We start from the raw sequence: 19866 nt of genomic DNA, 5'->3' as shown, positions 1-19866 counted from the left end.
TGACAGCCATAGCACTGAACTTCTGAAAAGGGAACTACGAAGGGATGAGAGTCATGGTGGGGAAGATTAGGAAGAGGATAAGCACTGTAAAAACGCTAGAGCAAGCATGGTCCATTTTTAAGGACACAGTCACCGAGGTGCAAAATCTATATACGGCATATCAACAAGGGTTCCAAGAGGAAAAAGGACAAGGCAGTTATCAGAGACAATAAGAACTCGTTTAAGGAATGGAAACGGATAAAAACGGACGAAAACTGGAAAAAGCACAAAGTGTCATAAGGCGGTGAGAAGGGCCAAAAGAGACTATGAGGAAAAAATAGCCAAGGAGGCAAAAAATTTTAAGCCGTTCTTTCAATATATTAAAGGGAAACGACATGCTTCGAGCTGAGTTGGTTCAGCGAATGGCCACTAGGAAGGTCTCCGGACTCAAGGGTCTCTCATAGGAGGAAAGACTGGGCAAATTGCAGCTCTACTCTCTGGAGGAGCGCAGGGAAAGGGGTGACATGATTGAGACTTTTAAGTACGTCACAGGTCGTGTCGAGGTGGAAAACGATATATTCCTTCCCAAGGGACCCTCAGTCACAAGGGGGCACCCGCTCAAACTCAGAGGAGGGAAATTTAGTGGGGACACCAGGAAGTATTTCTTCACAGAAAGAGTGGTAGATCACTGGAACAAACTTCCGGTGCAGGTAATCAAGGCCACAAGTGTGCTCGACTTTAAGAATAAAAGGGACATCCACGTGGGATCCCTACGTGGGTCGAGCAGCACTCAGACTTAATGGGGTGGGTCAGTAGAGTGGGCAGACTTGATGGGCTGTAGCCCTTTTCTGCCGTCACCTTTCTATGTTTCTATGTTCTATGTTTCTATGACCCGCGAAGGAAGCCGTGGGGCCGTTAGATAACCATGGACTAAAGCAGTGGTCTCAAACTCGTGGCCCCCCAGGTACTGTGGGTACTGGTCTCAAACATGCGGCCCCCCAGGTATTGTTTTGAGGCCCTCAGTAAGTTTATCATAATCACAAAAGTAAAACAAAACAGTTTCTTGATCATATTTCTCTTTAGCTATAAATTACAATACTGTATTATTATTACGACTTAGCCAAAAGGAAAGATTTATAAACTATAGAGTTTTATCTCATGCAAAATTGTCATTTCTTTAATAAGACATTAACTATTTTTTTCTGAGGCCCTCCAAGTACCTACAAATCCAAAATGTGGCCCTGCAAAGGGTTCGAGTTTGAGACCACTGGACTAAAGGGAGTACTAAATGAGGACAAAGCCATCGCCGACAAACTAAACACATTTTTTGCGTCTGTATTTACCGAAGAGGATATATCCAATATACCAGAAGCCGACAGGCTGTACGCAGGAAACAAAGACGGGAAAGTGACAGGGTCGACGGTCAGCCTAGAAGAGGTATGCAGGCAGAATGATAGGCTTAAAAATGATAAATCCCTGGGACCTTTCTCCTGCATTAGCTGGGTAGACATTTTGGATGATTCACCAGTGCAGGCATCTGAGAGCACAGTTACTAACATTGTGGATAATCTAACACAAGTCCTTTGGTACAGTTGATCTAGCGATTAAGTGGACTTGATCCCATTGTGATAGATCTAACTGATGAGGACCAGCCAGCACAGCTTCAGCAAAGGAAGATCTTGCTTGACAAACTTACTACAGTTCTTCAAGGGAGTAAACAAGCAGATAGACAAGGGTGAACTGGTCGACATTGTATATCTGGATTTTCAGAATGCGTTTGACAAGGTCCCACATGAACTACTACTTAAAAAAATTGTGAGCCATGGAATCGAGGGTGATATACTCACATGGATTAAAAATTTGTTGGCGGATAGGAAAAAGAGAGTGGGGAATACTCGGACTGGAAAAACGTCACGAGTGGAGTGCCGCAGGGTTCGGTGCTTGGGCCTGTGCTTTTCAACATATTTATAAATGACCTGGAAATTGGTACGACGAGCGAGGTGATTAAATTTTCAAACAATACAAAGTTATTCAGAGTAGTGAGGACACAGAAGGCTTATGAAGACCTACAATGAGACATAAACACGCTTGAAGAATGGGCTGTGAAATGACATAAGAACTGCCATCCCCGGAACAGACCCTGGGTCCATCAAGTCCGGTGATCCGCTCACGCGGAAGCCCAGCCAGGTGTAACCTGGCGAAAACTTAGTCACCCGTATCCCTCTATGCGCCTTTCGAGGAGATGTGCATCTAACTTGCCCTTAAATCCTAGAACGGTGGTATCCCCAGCAATCTCCACCGGGAGAGCGTTCCAGGTGTCCACCACTCGCTGTGTGAAGCAGAACTTTCTGGCATTTGTCCTGGGCTTGTCCCCCCCTAAGCTTCAGTCCATGACCTCTTGTCCTAGTCACATTTGACAACGTAAATGACAAATGAGGTTCAATGTGGAGAAGTGCAAGGGGCCCGATCCTTTTCAACATCTTTATAAGAGACTTAGCGGAAGGGCTGCGAGGTAAAATGACATTATTCGCTGATGACGCCAAACTGGGCAATGTAGTGGGCAAAAGCACAACGGACATAGATTCAATGCCCGACAACATGATGCACGACCTACTACTACTGGAGCGCTGGTCTAGGTCCTGGCAACTCAACTTCAATGCCAAAAAATGCAAAGTCATGCACCTGGGCAGCCAAAATCCATACAAGACTTACACCCTTAATGGTGAGATCCTAACAAAAACTGAAGCAGAACGAGACTTAGGTGTGATCGTCAGTGAGAACATGAAGACTGCCAATCAAGTGGAGCAAGCTTCATCCAAGGCAAGGCAAATCATAGGTTGTATTCGCAGGAGTTTCGTCAGCCATAAGCCTGATGTCATTATGCCATTGTATAGATCCATGGTGAGACCCCACCTGGAGTACTGTGTGTAGTTCTGGAGGCCGCATTACCGCAAGGATGTGCAGAGACTTGATTCGGTCCAAAGAATGGCCACCAGGATGGTCTTGGGACTCAAGGATCTCCCGTACGAGGAACGGCTGGATAAATTAAAGCTATACTCACTCGAGGAACGCAGAGAGAGGGGTGACATGATCGAGACATTCAAGTATCTCAGGGGTCGCATCGAGGTGGAAGAAGATATCTTCTTTTTCAAGGGTCCAGCGGCAACAAGGGGGCATCCATGGAAAATCAGGGGCGGGAAACTGCACAGGGACACCAGGAAATTCTTTTTTACTGAAAGGGTGGTTGATTGCTGGAATAGTCTTCCACTTCAGGTTATTGAGGCCAGCAGCATGCCTGATTTTAAGGCCAAATGGGATAGACATGTGGGATCTATTCAAAGAGATAGGTAGGGGAGGGTCATTGGGGTGGGCAGACTAGATGGGCCGTGGCCCTTATCTGCCGTCTATTTCTATGTTTCTATGCATGTCGGTAGCAAAAATCTTATACACGAATACAAGATGTCCGGTGCAGTACTCGGAGACCCCCCCAGGAAAGAGACTTGGGAGTATTTGTAGACAAGTTAATGAAGCCGTCCGCGCAATGTGCGGCAGTGGCGAAAAGGCGAACATAATGCTTGGAATGATTAAGAAGAGGATCACAAACAGATCGGAGAAGGTTATCATGCCGCTGTACCGGGCCATGGTGTGCCCCCACCTAAAACACTGCATCCAACACTGGTCACCATACATGAAAAAGGACATAGTACTACTCGAAAGGGTCCAGAGAAGAGCTGTACCCAAGGAAATTGTATGCTAAACTTGACTTTCTATGTATAGCAACCTAAGATGATCAAACATGTAACATGATAACCCGTCTGTGTATGCATTATGTATGTCAACTTGTAACCTGTTCTAAGCTCGTTGGGGAAGACGGGATATAAATCTAATTAACTAACTGAATAAATAATTCAGATATCCCACATAAATAGGATACACCCTTATTATTAAAAATAAATACGTTATTTTTTTTTTCAAATAAGAAGCACCTTAACCTTTTATTCAGCAGCTTCAACCTACGGTATTTTTTAAATTATTATTAGCGACCTTGCTTCCTCCATATCTTCCTCCCTAGATGAATTTATAGACATGTGAACTTAATACATAGCTATCTCACGTTGTCGCTCATACGGCCTATCGCAGCATATTACTTCTTATTGCTAATTTTATTTGTATTTACCTTAATTTGCCGCCAATAGAGAAGCCATTTCCGTCTTACAAAAAAGAAAAAAAAAGGAACTCAACAGGAAACAACTAATCACCCTTCTCCTTAGCCGGCTAAACCATAAACTATAGAAAAAATAGTTCCTTTTCCTATTTTAACTGTGCTTCAACTTAATTTTTGCTGCACTCTTCATAACAATTGTGTTTCCTATTAACATACACAGAGAGATATAAACATTATATTTATGAGCCAAACACAAAAACAACTATTAAATATCGAGCTTTCTCCCCTCCCGGTTTTCTTAAACATCTTTTAGAACACTGCCTTTCGGGATTTGTAGTCTAGGGATCCGTTGCATAAGATTAAGCGGATTCCTTAAACTACAAATCCCATCGTTAGTCTTTTCCGGTTACGTATGTGCCATGCTGCTGGTAATTTTTGTTGTTGTTGTTGCATACGCTGTGTTATATTAAAGTTTCCAATTCATTTTTTTTTTTTAAATTAATGTATGATTGCTAGATACAGGCACTACGACCATCTTTGCTTTCTATTCTGTTCACAGTGCCTACGTGTCTCGTCTTAGACACTGTGGACTACAACTCCCATTATGCCCAGCATGTCGTGTGCATCCCTCGCGCCCCTAGGTCTTCGGGCGCATGCGTAGGCTACAGGGCAAGTAGTATCCCCCTAATGTAAGATGGTGGCCGTCTACTAGTGAAAGGAATAACAGGGAAAATTGGAAGCTTATAGTTATTACTTTTATCCACCACAGTATATTCACATCTCAGCAGGACGGGAAAAAGTAAATAAATACTCAAGTAAGGGGCAATAAAGCTGATATGAAAGACTGGTAGCCGCAGAAAGAAGAGCTTTTCTGAATATTGGCGGCTTCTGAGAAAGAGGTAAGGAGCGGTGTGGTGACGGGTCTCCCGGTGGTGTGTGTTAGAGGAAGCTTAGTAAATCTTAGGTGGCTGAGTATGCCAGGGAAGAAAATGAATCCCTGGTCAGTTGGTTGAGAGAGACTGTGCTAGGCGCTACGAGGGAGTGAAGGAAGAGATTTCGCCGGTAGGCTTCAGGCCTCGCTCCCTGTCCTCGGGCAGTGAAAAACCTTCCTAGATACAAGTAGGGAAAGGGGAAAGTCTGCAGCTCTGATAACTTACCTGACCTGTAGCATGAGAACAGAAGTATTCTTTAAAGATTGCTACCCCACTGATTCTTTGGCAGCGTGTAATATAATAATTTTAAAAAGCTTTTTACCATGTTGGTTTGTTTCTGTTACACTTGACTTTTCCCTTTTAATTTGCTTTCAAAATGATTTTGTTATGAACCTCTATTTTCCTGTTGGTGCAATATAGTGGTTAGAGCCAGATATTAGTTCTTCTATTAAGACTCTGACTTATTGCAAATCACATAAACTTTCTATTACTTTCAGTACGACTTGAATTGTAAATTATCTATAAGTGCTGGGACCCATCAATTTTACCTTGCGTTTTAACTCTTCTTAAACTTGGATTAGAGAGGTTTGTTAGTGAATTCAGATCCTTAGGTACTGTTAAGTAAAACATGGTGATCTATTAAGCACCTGGATTATTTTCTGGTCACTCTGGAATTTTTAATAAAAGTTTTTAATATATTGATTCCTCTTTTAAAGCCAGGACCCTTCCATTTTACTGATTTAGAAATAACAGTATTCAGGATTCTGTATGTATTCCAGAATCAACATTTTTATCGGGTGGTTTTTTAAAATCTGTATATATAGTATATATATTTCAAAATACTGTCAGTACCATAATGAAATGGTAGAACTTGCTGATAAATAAGTAGTCTCCGAATTTCCATCTATTTGGTAGTTATATGAGAATGGCCGTTAAGTATGTTGTTTGTCTTCATAGTGCCATGTTGCCTATATAATCTTAGCACTCATATTTATTTTTATGTTAGGTTTAGGAAGCAGTCTGTGAACAGTGTGTCATCAAACTTCAAACTCCGTATGCTGCTTATAAAAGCTAATGCAGACCAGTTACTGTTCTTTTAAGTATCAGCTTTAAATGGTAATTTTTTTTATTTTTAATGCTCTGAATGGATGCGTTAACGTTTAGCTTGTGTTAAAATGGCTAGCGCATTTTAGTAAAAGGACCACTGAGTTTTAAAATCTGATATAGTTGGTTTTAATTTTAAACATAGTTAATGTATAGATAAAAGACTTGCTCTGCTTATGCAATCTGGGCAATAAGGTGGTTAGAATTGTAACTGGTTTTGTGTTAATAACTTAGTGGTCCTATTATATTCTATGGGTGCCTTAGCATTTAATGCATGCTAATCAGTTAGCGTACCTTAATAAAAGGACCCCCTAATTTCTTCCCCCACCTGTTCCTGTTTATCAATTGTGAGTCATTTAAATTTTGCTCTGAGTTCAATTTATTTTATTCTTTTGCTATGTAAGGATCCTGTGTTAATCCCATGCCTTTTGAATTCCATCACTGTTTTGTCCCTATCATCTCCACTAAGAGGGCATTCAAGGCATCTGTCACCTTTTAATGTGGAAAAAAAAGTTGTCTTTTAACCTTACCTTTTTGTGGTTAGTTTATAGCTTCTTTTTCTTTGAAAAAAATTATTCACTAGTATCTATTAAGTGTTTAAAGGTTCATATTGTATTTCTTTTTTCTCCTCTAGGGCAGGCTTATGGCACCCAATAAAGAAAGATTAGACATTTTATGTTTTGTAACATTTGGAGGGCTAAAATGAGCACTGTCGAATTTGCTGCATGTTTCATAAAATAGTGGCAAAATGTGATGGTGTGTCATTCCCTCCCCAGCCTCCACCCAAACTTGTTCTCACTCACTCATGTACCCCTCAGCCTTCACCCAGTCCTCCTTGCAGGTACTCTCTGCAAGCTTGAGCACCATGGTCCAGGAAGTTCTGGTGGGTTTGCGGTTTCAAGTCTGACGAGAATTGGTATTGCGGTTTCAATCAGAACTTCTGATGAATGCATGGCATGGAGATTTGGGACTAGCTTTAGAGGATGAAATTTGGCAGGCAGTCTGGAAAAATTTGTAAAAACTCTCAATCTGCCAGCGTTCTTCAATCTATGTTCTTTCTGTTGCATAGAACTCACTGGACCCCAATTAAGGTAGCAAAACTCTCAACTGGACTTTCTTCTATGTGTTGGTCTTGTAACTTGCAGGAGGGCACTTTAACGCATATGATCTATGATTGTGCACACTTAGTGAATTATTGGAATAAAGTATAGGAAACTATTTCTAAAATCCTAAAAATGTCAGAGCCTCTGAGTTTACGCATTATTATACATTATAATACGCATTATTATGGCCTCCTTAATTCACAGCCTGATCACAATGCGCATCTGCTCAACATATTGATATTTCTAGCCCTTAAAAATATTTTACATTGCTGGAAAGACATGTCTAAGGTTAACTACAACACATGGTGGAATACGCTATACCTTACAGTAAAATATGAAAGCATTATAGCGGGATAACACAAGACCATGAGTTCCTATACTAAAATATGGAGTCCGGTTAACTCCTATTGCAACACAGGCTGACAACATTCAGCTCATGTACGAAAACATGACTGTCATCATTTAAACCTGGCTCTTACTTTATGGCTCATTCCCAATGTTTATATAGGTGTATGGCTCCGGTGTCTCTCTGTGTTTTGGATATTACATGTAATTTTGGCTGCTTGTTGTGCTGCTACTCTCCTCTTTCTAGATAGGCATGGGTCTGCCTGCTGTATCACATTATGTAGATAATTTCTTGTGACTCTTTGCATTGGTGCAGTGTGCATGTTTCTTGCCTTGTTAACATTTATTGTACTTTATATACCAAATTCAATAAAAAAATTTGAACTAAAAAGAACTTTTGGCATCAGGTGGCTTGAGCTTACAGAGAGCCGAGTTGTGGTGGGGAAGCAGGAATTACACTTGAAAGCACTACAAGAATTGCCAGGCTTCCAAGGGCTGGAATAAAGCCCATGCAAGTCCTTTTTATATCCTTGAGAGATATGGTCTTTAAAACTGAACACAGTAAACAAATTGAGGCCTTTCCAATAACTTGTTCAGAGGAATTATCATTTTTTTCCTTTCTGGTGATTCCCTTCTGCATACAACTTAGTATCTTTCTGGCTTTGGCCATTGCCTTGTCACTTTTTTTTACTATTTTGTTCCTCATGATGCATACCAAGGTTTCTTTCCTAATCTATGCATAAAGCCTATGGCCCACTGTTGCATAAGCTCCTTGGGTTTTCTGCATGCCAAGTGCATCACTGCATTGTTTGACACTGAACTAACTGTCAAGCATTAGACTATTCTACTTATTTTTCTAGATCACTCATAAAGAACATAAGAATAGCCTTATTGGGTCAGACTAATAATCCATCTAGCCCAGTAGCCCGCCTTCATGGTGGTGAATCCAGGTCACTAGTACCTGGTGAAAATCCAAATAGTAGCAACTTTCCATGCTTCCAATCCAGGGCAAGCAGTGGCTTCCCTAATGTCTGTCTCAATAACAAACTATTGACTTTTCCTCCAGGAAATTGTCCAAACCTTTCTTAACACCAGCTACGCTATCCGCTCTTACCACAACCTCTGGCAATGCATTCCAAAGCTTAACTATTCTGAGAAAAAAAAAATTTCCTCTTATTGTTTTTAAAAATATTTCCCTGTAACTTCAAGTGTCCCCTAGTCTGTAATTTTTGATGGAGTGAAAAATTGATCCACTTTTAAAATCGTTCTATACCACTCAGGTTTTGTAGAGTTCAATTATTGTATTTTTTTCACCCAAAAGTGGGTGGAAATCTCGGTGCATCTTACGAAGCAAAGGTACCACTTTTGTTACCCTCCCCCTGTACCATTGTAAAACCCGTCCGCCGCACCTCCTTTTTAAACCTGCTCGCTGCCGCCCCTCCTTTTAAAACCCGCCCACCTGCCCTCCTTTTTAAACCCAACTGCTGCCGCCGCACTTCCTTTTTAAACCTGCCCACCCGCTGCCACCGCGCCACCTTTTTTAACCCCCCTGGTCTGCCCGCCCGCCGTTGCTTCTGCTTTACCTGGTGGTCCAGCCAGTTCCTCACTTCCCTGACGGCGAAACAAATCAGCAGCGCGGCCGTTAGGAGCAAGCTTTACGCTCTCCTGCTCGGCCCTGTGCTGCTTTCCGAATGGCTGCCATAAGTTCTCACGAATCTCGCGAGAACCTACGGCAGCCATTCGGTAAGCAGCGCAGGGCTGAGCAGGAGAGCGTAAAGCTTGCTCCTGATGGCCGCGCTGCTGATTTGTTTCATTGCTGGCTGGGAAGAAAAGCAAGGCTGCTGCGGCAGGCAGGGATGGATTGAAGCCAGCTGGAGCTTTTGGAGAGATAAAAAGGTACGGGGCTTGCCTGGAGCTGGCTGGCTGGCTGGCTGGCCTGGGGCTGGCTTGTTTGGAGCTGGCTGGCTAGCTTGGAGCAGGCTGTCTGGGGGCAGGCTGGCTTGGGGTTGCCTACCATTAGACGTGCCCACCACTAGTGCCCTGTACCCTTTCCAGGCCTATCACTCGACCACCAGAGGAGGGACAGGGTATAGGGCACATAATTTGGTTTAGTGGTGTTTTTTTTTTTTTCCTCCTCTAGAGGTGGGTGTGTCTTATGGAGTGAAAAATACGGTATATCTCCCCTTAGCCTTCTCTTTTCCAAGCTGAAAAGCCCTAATCTTTTTATCCTTTCTTCATACGAGAGTTCTATCCCCTTTTATCATCTTAGTCACTCTTCTTTGAACCTTTTTTTTTAGTTCCGCCATATCTTTCTTGAGATAAGGCAACCAGAATTGAACGTAGTACTCAAGGTGAGGTTGCAATATAAAATTCTTAGTTTTGTTAACTATCCCTTTTTTAATAATCCCTAGCATCTTGTTTGCTTTTTTGACAGCTGCCGCATATTGGACAGAAGGTTTCGGTGTATTGTTTACAATGACAGCCATATCTTTTTCTTGGGCGCTAGCCCCCAAGGTTGACCCTAGCATCTGGTAACTATGATTTGGGATATTCTTTCCAATATGCATCACTTTCTATTTATCCACATTAATTTTTCTAATAATAATAACTTTATTTTTATATACCGCAATACCGCAAACAGTTCAGAGCGGTTTACAGAGGAAGAGACTGTATACAAACAGCGATATTAAAAAAACCTTTCAAAATTACATTAACATGGTTTAAGATTAATCAGTTTTTCCTGGAAGTGTTTTAGAAGTACATCTTGGTAGAAATGGAGTCAGAGAAATTTGTCAAAGAGATAAGTTTTGATTGACTTCCTAAAAGTTAGTTAAGAGAGGGTGTTTCAGATAAAGTTGGTTAAACATTTATTCTATTTGCCTGCTTGGAATGATAGTGTTCTTTTTTTGGTTTTTTTGTAATATCATTTTTATTGAGGCAGAGAAGAACCGGGTGCAGTATACATAAATAAAAATACAATAACACAAAGATACACATGGATCATTTGCACAGAAAATACACATCAATGAAAAGCAAGAAACAAGTCTGACACAGAGTTCCCAGTAAGATAAGAACATAAGAAATGCCTTCACCGGATTAGACCGAAGTCCATCTTGTCCGGCGATCCGTGCACGCGGTGGCCCATTTAAGTACACCTTTTGGGAGACCCGGATTTCCCGTATCCCTCAATATGGTTTTCAAGAAGATGTGCATCCAACTTGCGCTTGAAACCCAGAACAGTAGTCTCCGCCACAACCTCCTCCGGGAGAGCATTCCAAGCTCCAACCACTCGCTGTGAGAAACAGAACTTCCTGACGTTTGTCTTGAACCTGCTGCCACTCAGTTTCAGGCTGTGACTCCGTGTCCGTGTGACTTCCGAAAATGTTAACAATGCTGCTTCCTGGTCTATTTTATCAAATCCTTTAAATATTTTAAAAGTCTCTATCAAATCCCCTCGCAGTCTTCTCTTCTCTAGGGCGAACAGTCCCAGTTTTCTGAGACGTTCCTCGTAGCTCAAATTCTCCATACCTTTGACTAGTTTCGTGGCTCGTCTCTGCACTCTCTCCAGCAGAGTTATATCCTTCTTAAGGTATGGAGACTAGTGTTGGACACAGTATTCCAAGTGAGGTCTGACCATTGCTCTGTAAAGTGGCATTATGACCTCTTCCGATCTACTCGTGATCCCCTTCTTAATCATGCCCAACATCCTGTTTGCTTTCTTCGCCGCCGCCGCACATTGAGCTGAAGGCTTTAGGGTTCTGTCTATCAGTACCCCCAAATCCCTTTCTTGTTCGCATTTGGCTAATGTCACCCCCAACATCTTATACTCATGTTCTTTGTTTTTCTTTCCTAGATGCATCACCTTGCATTTGTCTATGTTAAAATTCATCTGCCACTTTTTCGCCCAAGTTTCCAGCTGGTTTAGATCCTTCTGGAGATCCTCGCAGTCCCCTAGAGAGCCAACCACCCGACATAGTTTTGTATCATCTGCAAACTTCGTTATATTGCATGTTGTTTTCTCTTCAAGGTCATTTATAAAAATATTAAACAAAATAGGCCCAAGAACCGAACCCTGGGGCACGCCGCTAGTCACTCTCTCCCAGTCTGAGAATTGCCCATTTATGCTCACCCTTTGCCTTCTGTTCTCTAGCCATTTGCCAATCCATCTGTGCACTTCTCCTATTCCATGGCTCAGTAGTTTTCTCATAAGCCTTTCATGCGGAACCTTGTCGAACGCTTTCTGGAAATCCAAGTAAACTATGTCCACTGGATCTCCACTATCCAATTGTTTGTTCACCTTCTCAAAGAATTGAAGCAAATTTGTCAGACATGACTTCCCTTTCCTAAAGCCGTGTTGACTAGCCCTTATTAAGTTGTGATCTTCCAAGTGTTGTACAATGTTGTCTTTAATTAGTGCTTCAATTATCTTCCCAGGAACTGATGTGAGGCTCACAGGTCTGTAATTTCCTGGTTCACCTCTTGATCCTTTTTTGAATATTGGTATGACGTTTGCTATCCTCCAGTCCTCTGGTATTTGCCCGGTTCTAATTGACATGTTAGCTAAGGATTGCAATAGTTCGCCAATTTCTACCTTAAGTTCCTTTAATACTCTCGGGTGAATTCCATCCGGTCCAGGGGATTTGTCACTTTTTAGTTTATCAATCTGAAAGTATATCATGTCCAACTCCACATTTACTGTTGTGAGGTTTTCTTCTATGTCTCCGGTGAATATCTTCCCTATGTCTGGCATTGCTGTTGTGTCCTCATTTGTGAAGACAGAGGCAAAGAATGCATTTAACTTATCAGCAACTTGTTTGTCTTCTTTGATTGACCCTTTCCTTCCTTGGTCATCGAGAGGGCCCACTGCCTCTCTTGTTGATTTCTTTCCTTTTATGTATCTAAAAAAGGGCTTGAAGTTTTTGGCTTCTTGCGCTATCTTTTCTTCATAGACTTTTTTGGCATCTCTTACCACTTTATGACACTTTTTCTGATCGATTTTGTGACAGTTCCAGGCCTCCTCCGTTTTTTCCCGTTTCCATTTTTTAAATGAGTTCCTCTTTTCCCTTACTGCATCCTTAACCTCTTTGGATAACCAAGCTGGTTCTCCTTTTTTCTTCTTTCGCCTTCCTTTGGCTATCTTTGGTATGTGGATATTCTGTGCTTCTGTGATGGTGTTTTTCAGTAGAGACCATGCTTGCTCAACTGTTTGGATTTCTGCTTTGCCCTTCTTGAGCCGTTTTCTAACCATGGCTCTCATACTGTCGTAATTCCCTTTTTTGAAGTTAAAGGTCGTGGCTTTAGTCTTGATTGGTTTCCCCCTTCCAGTGCCAATGGTCAATTGGATCATATTGTGATCACTTGTCCCCAGCGAGGCCGTAACTTTTACATCTGCTGTTCTCCCAGTAATGCCATTTATGACCAAGATATCAAATACAGACAGTCTAACACCACGGTAGCTAAGTGTGGGAAGACCCGTACTGGAGAAAGATCAACAAAAGTCCAGTAACAGAAGGGGTTCGGCATATGAAACAGTACAGGCAACACCGGTGTCTCTGTCAGTTTATCAAAAATCGGAACAGAATCCCCAAACGATTCGAAGCAACCAGACTCCCAGACACTTACCAGATGCACCACTCGCACGCAATCACAAATTGGAACGACAGTGTTCTATCAAGGAATCTCTTGTAGATACAGCCCTTCAAGGATGGGAAAGCGAACAAGTAGGCATTATGTGTACAAGTTACCTTACATTACATTAGAGATTTCTATTCCGCCATTGCCATACGGTTCAAGGCGGATTACAAAAGAATTTCAAAAGATGTATTACAAGATGAAGATATCTGGTAATTTCTAGAGGAGATAAACAGTAGATGAGGTTGCTTTGGGGAATCGGGAAGGTATTGGGAAGTGGGAAGAAGCTAGTGGTATTAAGTCGTTGCAGGAATTTCTTGAAAAGTAGCGTCTTTACTTCTTTTCTGAATGTTTTGTAAAATTATGCTGAAAAGTTCAGGTTATGGATCAAAGATGTGTTTTAGAAAAAGTGATCACAATAGTTAAAAAAAAACCCAAATCAAAAACAACCCCCCCACAAACAAACCATAATCATATTTCACATTGATAGACTTGGGTGCCGGTTACAGAATCATAACTTTGGGGAGTCCCTGCCACTCAGCTGATGGAGGGGTGTGTGTGAATGAATTCCCCTACTGCGATCTGTCTGCTGCATCTAGCTGCAAAGATAAGTGGCTGAAATGTAGGCCAGGGTTTTCCGGGCCTACATTTCAGCCACCTATCTTGACTGAATAGGTGCGATTCTGTAACCGGTGCCCTCAAATGATTGGCAGGTGATCGTCAGCCACTTTTAAGGCGGCCACCGACTTGGGCACTAGTTACAGAATCTGGCTCATACTGTCACTTAACTGGTGACAGAAACATTTTCCTCATAGAGAGTTTTGGCTTTTTAGATAGAAACGAGAAATGCTAATCCCCTTCAAGGGCTGTCTAGCTCTGGCCATGATCAGCCACTATTAAAAGCTCAATGTTCACATAGCCTTAATAGTAATTCAAAACCTCCTTCGAATCTTACCCTCTTGCTCAAGCATTTAACTGCTTTATTCTGTTCCTAATCTTTTTAGAGATAACATATGGATTATGCAGAACAGCAGTTTACATTTTCCTAAACTTTTAGCATAATAATGATTGCAGTTACTGAGCTTGTGCGATTTTCAAACCCCCTCATTCATTTTCTTTCTTGCCACTTGGTTAGCATTTTCATATTCAACCTCCCACCCTGCTCCTCCTGCTTTAAATGAGAAGATCCTGCAGTAGCTGTAGAGCTGCAGGACTTGGAGGGGCTTTTCCTTTGAAAAATATTATTACATCACTGCTCTCATGTTCTTGGGCCCAGAACTATGCATATCACATCCTACTTGCAGGAACAAACAGAAACAGGCTCCTGAGCCACAGAACATAGCACTCTAACGAAGACCCCAGGGCACCTGCTACTGCCCTCTCTCAGCTAGGTGATAGTGACTGGTGAGCTTATTGGAAGAGTTGTTGCAGGAACCAGGAGGGCAATGTTTGGGGAGCAGAGCTCCCAGGCTTGGTCAGAGATGCTGGCAGTGTCTCTCACTTCAGTCTTCTACAGGTTCAACTGGGTTTGCAGGCATCATGGGGTCATGATCATGTATCAAAAAAGGCTGAAAGCTCGGCAAGTTTAAAGAAGCAAAATCAGACAATTCAATATTCAGCTCGGGCACTTGGACATTGCCTGTTTGTCTAGAGAAAATGATAAAAAGTTGTATATTGTGAGTTGCCTAGGATTCTCTTGTGGAAGAGAAGAAACTGTATGATGTTAACGGCCTGATATTCAGCCAGCAGCAATTAGTGTTGGGCTATTCCTGTAAATTCAATACCAGGCCAAGTCCAGGCTCCAGAATCAAAGTCACAGGTTTGTGGAGCCAGCGAAAAACATTGGGAGATTAGACTTATACCTTCGATAATCTTCTATTAGTCCCTGGAGGATTCCTTAAGCTAGGTGTTCAATCCCAACCCGCAGCCCAGGCGCTGCAGAAATCCACATCCCCCCCCCGCTCCCGAACACATGTGCCACCCATCCAGGCTGAGTCGACAAACAACCTTAGTTCAGTCCGAAAGCCAAGCACATACCTGCAAATCCAGGACAAGGGGGTACGGGGAGAATCCCCATCAACACAAGTAAATCATGAAGTGGCTTGCTTTGCAAAATATAAACAAGTGAGAAATAGGCACAAAGGCAACTCAGAAAAAACATTGAAGAACAATGAAGTACTAACCTGCTGTGTGTAGCAAGCACCCCAATAAATGCCTTCAGTAATGTGTATATACTCACAGAAACTCTCCCACAGGATCCACCAACTGGCTGGAAAACTTCAAAACTGTAATGAGAGTGGGGCAGAAAGAGCAGTCTACTCCAACAACTGAGTGAAGACAGAGAGGGCGGATCGTATGGAACCCTCCAGGGACTAACAGAAAGAAGATTATGAAGGTATAAACCTAATCTTCCATTCTGTTACATCCCTTCCGGACTCCATATGCTAGGTGACATACCAAAGCCACAGTAGCTAGGAAGGGACAGAAGAAGAGCCTGCCCTCAAACCTGAGGTCTTGAAAAAGGGCATCAGAACGCACTGCCACAACAACTCAGTAAAACCGGGTAAAAGTATGAAGAGAGAAGAAAGAAACAGCCCTGCTAATTTCATCAGGATGAATCGCGCGAGATGCCCCCCATGACGCAGCCACGTTTCGTTGAATGCTGTAAACAAGATCAGTGGCTTCTTGCCGCGGGCGACAGAAGTTGCGGAAATGGACATTCCAAGTTGTGCCTGGGAAGTTGAAATGATGAGATAGATAGATTGGGGATGAACCTGTTATGGTTGTGAAGCAAAGGCAAGCAAACGTAAAAATAACCCTTGCTTCCATGGGCAGCCAGTGTAGTTTTTTGTAATATGGGCTTACATGATCCGATTCCTTGAGATTGTAGATGAGACGGACTGCAGCGTTCTTAACAATTCTCAGTCGTTTGATGGTTTTCTTAAAAGATCCCAAGTATATAATATTGCAATAGCCTAAGATACTTAAGATCAAAGATTGAACCAGCAGTTAAAAAGAGAAGTTAAAATAGTGTTTAATGGTGCGAAGTTTCCATAAAGTGAAAAAAATAATTTTTAACCTGAGAGTTAGTGTGATCTTCGAAAGTCAAGCTTCGGCCCAGTCTTCCAATTTCCTAAGGTTTGCCTGCAGTTTTTCACAATCTGCATGCATTTTAACAACTTTGAATAGTTTAGTGTCATCTGAAAATTCAATCACCTCACTCTTCATTCAAATTTCCAGATCATTTATAAATAAGTTAAATAGCACCTGTCCTACTTAGATCCCTGTGGCACTCCTCTATGGTTCAAATATATTTTATTGAGCCAAACAAGATAAGTAAAGAATACACAAGATGAAGCACAAACAAGCTCAAATTTTGTTATTATACAAAACTCCACGCAAGTCCCCCCCATACCTCCCCCCCAGGGTCTTCCTTCCAAATGTCACATCAACAGAGGTGAAAAATGAACACAAGATAATACAGGCATACTAACTGTAACAGAATGAGACACGGGAACCAAAAATCAACAGTTAAGCAATCGGATGCGAGCCAAGGGAGTCATGGTAGTCCAAAAAGGTTCCCAGGTGCGCTGAAAAACGCGCCCCGGGAGAGTATTGAAGTCCGTCACATCTTGGCGTTCCCACATCAGAATGGTAATCAGCTGGCACCGCCAGATGGAGTAATCCGATGCCTCCCCCTCAAGCCATTTCAACAAGATACATTTCAAGGCAGCGAGGACAGTCCACTTGAGAAAAGCAGCAGCCCCCCCCCCCGTATATGGGGGTGATAATGGGGAACAGCTCCAAATAAGAGCAAAGGTGAACGCTGAATTTTAATGGTCCAAATGCGCTCTACAAAATGAAAAATGGCGTTCCAAAAAGATTGAATGTGAGGACAAGTCCAGAACATATGTCCCAAACCCGCATCAGGGGCCTAGCATCTAGGACAGACCGCAGTCTCACGAAATCCAGAAAGATAAGCCCTCTTAGGAGAAACATACAAACGAAAGACCAACTTATAGTGTTGCTCCCAAATGGTGGTGTATTTTCGAAAGGCAGACAACCTGCGGACAGCCTGCAAAAGCATATTATCAGGCAAAGCCACAGCAAGGTCTCGGGCCCAAGCATCCCGCAATTTAGAATGGTCAAACAAAGGGGACTCATCTTTCAAATGGTGATGATGGAATTTAAGGGGAACAGACAGTTGGGAACCAATGGTAAAAGCCGTAGACAGTACCTCATGGCAAGAGGCCTGCAAGGAACTAGAGGGCAAAGAAGAAATGTAATGGTGAATTTGCATATAAGCAAAATAGTCAGTAGGTGATAGATCAAATTCGTCCCTCAGTTGTGCAAAAGACATAATTTTGCCATCATCATCAACCAATTGAAACAGATAGTGAATGCCCTTTGTTTCCCACCGAGCAAAACTCAGCCCCTCAATCCCTGGTAGAAATGAACTATTAAAGCGGATAGGCAAAAAAGATGTTATAGAAGCAGATAGAGAATGGTAGTTACAGACCCAGCGCCAAACCTTCCGCAATGGACGGTGGAGCACCCTTGCAGAGAGAGGCTCAGGAAAAGAAGAAGGAATAGAATGAAGATATGCACTAAAGTGAGTAGAGTGAAAACAGGAAAGTTCCAAAGAGGTGTTGGTGAACACATAAGTACCCTGAAAAAGATCATTGATATGGTGCATTCCACATCCAATAGTCAAATAGCGAAGATTCAGCAAGCCCAGACCACCCTTGTACCATGGAGCCGCCGCCCGTTTGTAAGGCAGGCGAGGCCGCTTCCAAGCCCAAAGAAAGTGCTGAACAAGATGTTTCAGACGGTGTTCATCCCGAGAAGTAAGATAAAGAGGAAGAACCTGAAAGACATATAGCCAACATGGGACAATAAGCATGTTATAAATGTGCACCCGACCCAAAAGGGAAAATGGAAGAGTTCCCTAAAGCTGAAGTTTATTCTGGAGTGCCAGGAACAACGGTTCCACATTCAAACAGTACAGGCTAGATAAATCCGATGGAATGGAGACCCCCAAATACTTCAATGTGGAGTCAGCCCAACGAAGAGGGAATACACCTCTCCACGCAGCACGTAACTCGTGGGAGGAAGGTAAGGCAATGGACTTATCCAGATTAAGAGAAAGACCAGAATAAAAGCCAAATTCAGAAATAAGGTCCAATGCCGTTGGTAAGGAATCTTCAGGCCTAGTAAGAATCAAAAATAGGTCATCCGCAAATGCTAAAGTCTTTAACTCCACCCCAGCAACCCAGAGGCCCCTTACTTCAGCAAACCCCCGAAGGGTACAAAGCAGCGATTCTAAAGAAAGTAGAAAAAGTAATGGAGAAAGGGGGCAGCCCTGGCGAGTACCGCAAAGGATAGGAAAGGAGTCCGTTCATGTCCCATTGACCAGAAGGGAAGCCCTCGGGTTAGAGTAAAGAGAACGTACAGCATTAAGATAAAAACCACCCAACCCAACATGCTCCAGGGTACGAAACAAAAAGGACCAATGGACATTATCAAAGGCTTTAGAAGCATCTAAGCTGACAAACAAGGCTGGAATGCGATGAGATTGACAATGGGCTAATGCAAAGAGAACCTTACGAACATTACAAACTGATTGACGCCCCCGGACAAACCCTACTTGATCCCCGTGAATAACCACAGGAAGATGTGACGCAAGACGATCGGCCAACATACAAGAGAAGAGTTTAAGATCCACATTGATCAAGGAGATAGGACGATAAGAGCCCGGGGCATCCGCCTCTTTACCAGATTTCAATAACAAGGAAATAAGGGCCTCATTAGCATAATGCGGAAATGACCCCTTTTCAATAGCAGCGTTAAAGTAAGCTAGTAAGGGACCACAGAGATGGGGAGAGAGAAGACGTTAAAATTCCCCCGAAAATCCATCCGGACCAGAGGCCTTACCAGAACGAAGAGCTTTGATAGCGCATTCTAGTTCCGCCGTTCTAAAGGGACTATTAAGAGAGAACACCACATCCTCCGGTAATTGAGGAAGGCCAGAGGATTGAAGATAGTCCGTCAACAATTCCGAAAAAACAACGTCAGGGGAATCATATAAGCGGCTAAAAAAATTGTAAAGAACCGCAGAGATGTAAGCCGTACTAGTCACTCTATCCCCACCCTGGGTCCGAAGAAACAATATCGGTTTCCTGCGAGACTCTCCCTTTATCAAACGTGCCATAAGGCGCCCCGGTTTGTTACCAAAACGGTGAAAGCGATGTTTATGAAAAGCTACCCATTTTTGAGAACGGGAATGGAGTAAAGAGTTGAGAGCCTCCTGAGTAGTCAAATAACTTTCCCGAGTTTCCCTTGAGGGATTCGAATGAAACGACCGCTTAGCTATGCGTAAGGCCCGTTCCAGGGTAAGGATGCCACTATGAATATGTTTATTGCATGCAATCAAAAAGGAAATGATGTGGCCCCGAAGCACCATCTTGGCAGTTTCCCAAAACAAAATAGGATCATCCTTGTGCAGGGCATTATTAATAGAATAATCCTCCTACTGAGCCTGCAAAAAAGTGCTGAATTCCATATCCTGAGCAAGATAAAATGGGAACCTCCAAAAAGGCGTAAATAC

At 42.6% G+C, this 19866-nt stretch overlaps 2 protein-coding genes across 6 annotated transcripts in view; one reads left to right on the top strand and one right to left on the bottom strand.

The window, feature by feature from the left end:
* AGK (acylglycerol kinase) overlaps positions 1 to 4441 on the bottom strand; it is a 518819-nt gene extending 514378 nt beyond the window's left edge. Inside the window, exon 1 of the mRNA XM_033958385.1 lies at positions 4157 to 4441. The gene's annotated coding sequence lies outside the window, so the exon portion shown is untranslated. The remainder of the gene's footprint in view (positions 1 to 4156) is intronic.
* Positions 4442 to 4749: 308 nt separating this feature from the next.
* CNOT4 (CCR4-NOT transcription complex subunit 4) overlaps positions 4750 to 19866 on the top strand; it is a 974933-nt gene continuing 959816 nt past the window's right edge. The window contains exon 1 of one of the 5 annotated variants that reach the window (XM_033957877.1): positions 4750 to 5043. The gene's annotated coding sequence lies outside the window, so the exon portion shown is untranslated. The remainder of the gene's footprint in view (positions 5044 to 19866) is intronic. The other 4 variants (XM_033957875.1, XM_033957878.1, XM_033957876.1 and 1 more) reach the window with 4 other exon arrangements.

This window comes from Geotrypetes seraphini, chromosome 9, assembly GCF_902459505.1.
Source record: "Geotrypetes seraphini chromosome 9, aGeoSer1.1, whole genome shotgun sequence".
Taxonomy (NCBI): domain Eukaryota; kingdom Metazoa; phylum Chordata; class Amphibia; order Gymnophiona; family Dermophiidae; genus Geotrypetes; species Geotrypetes seraphini.
Note: the sequence above shows the minus strand (reverse complement) of the source record. Positions and strands in the feature narration are given on the sequence as shown.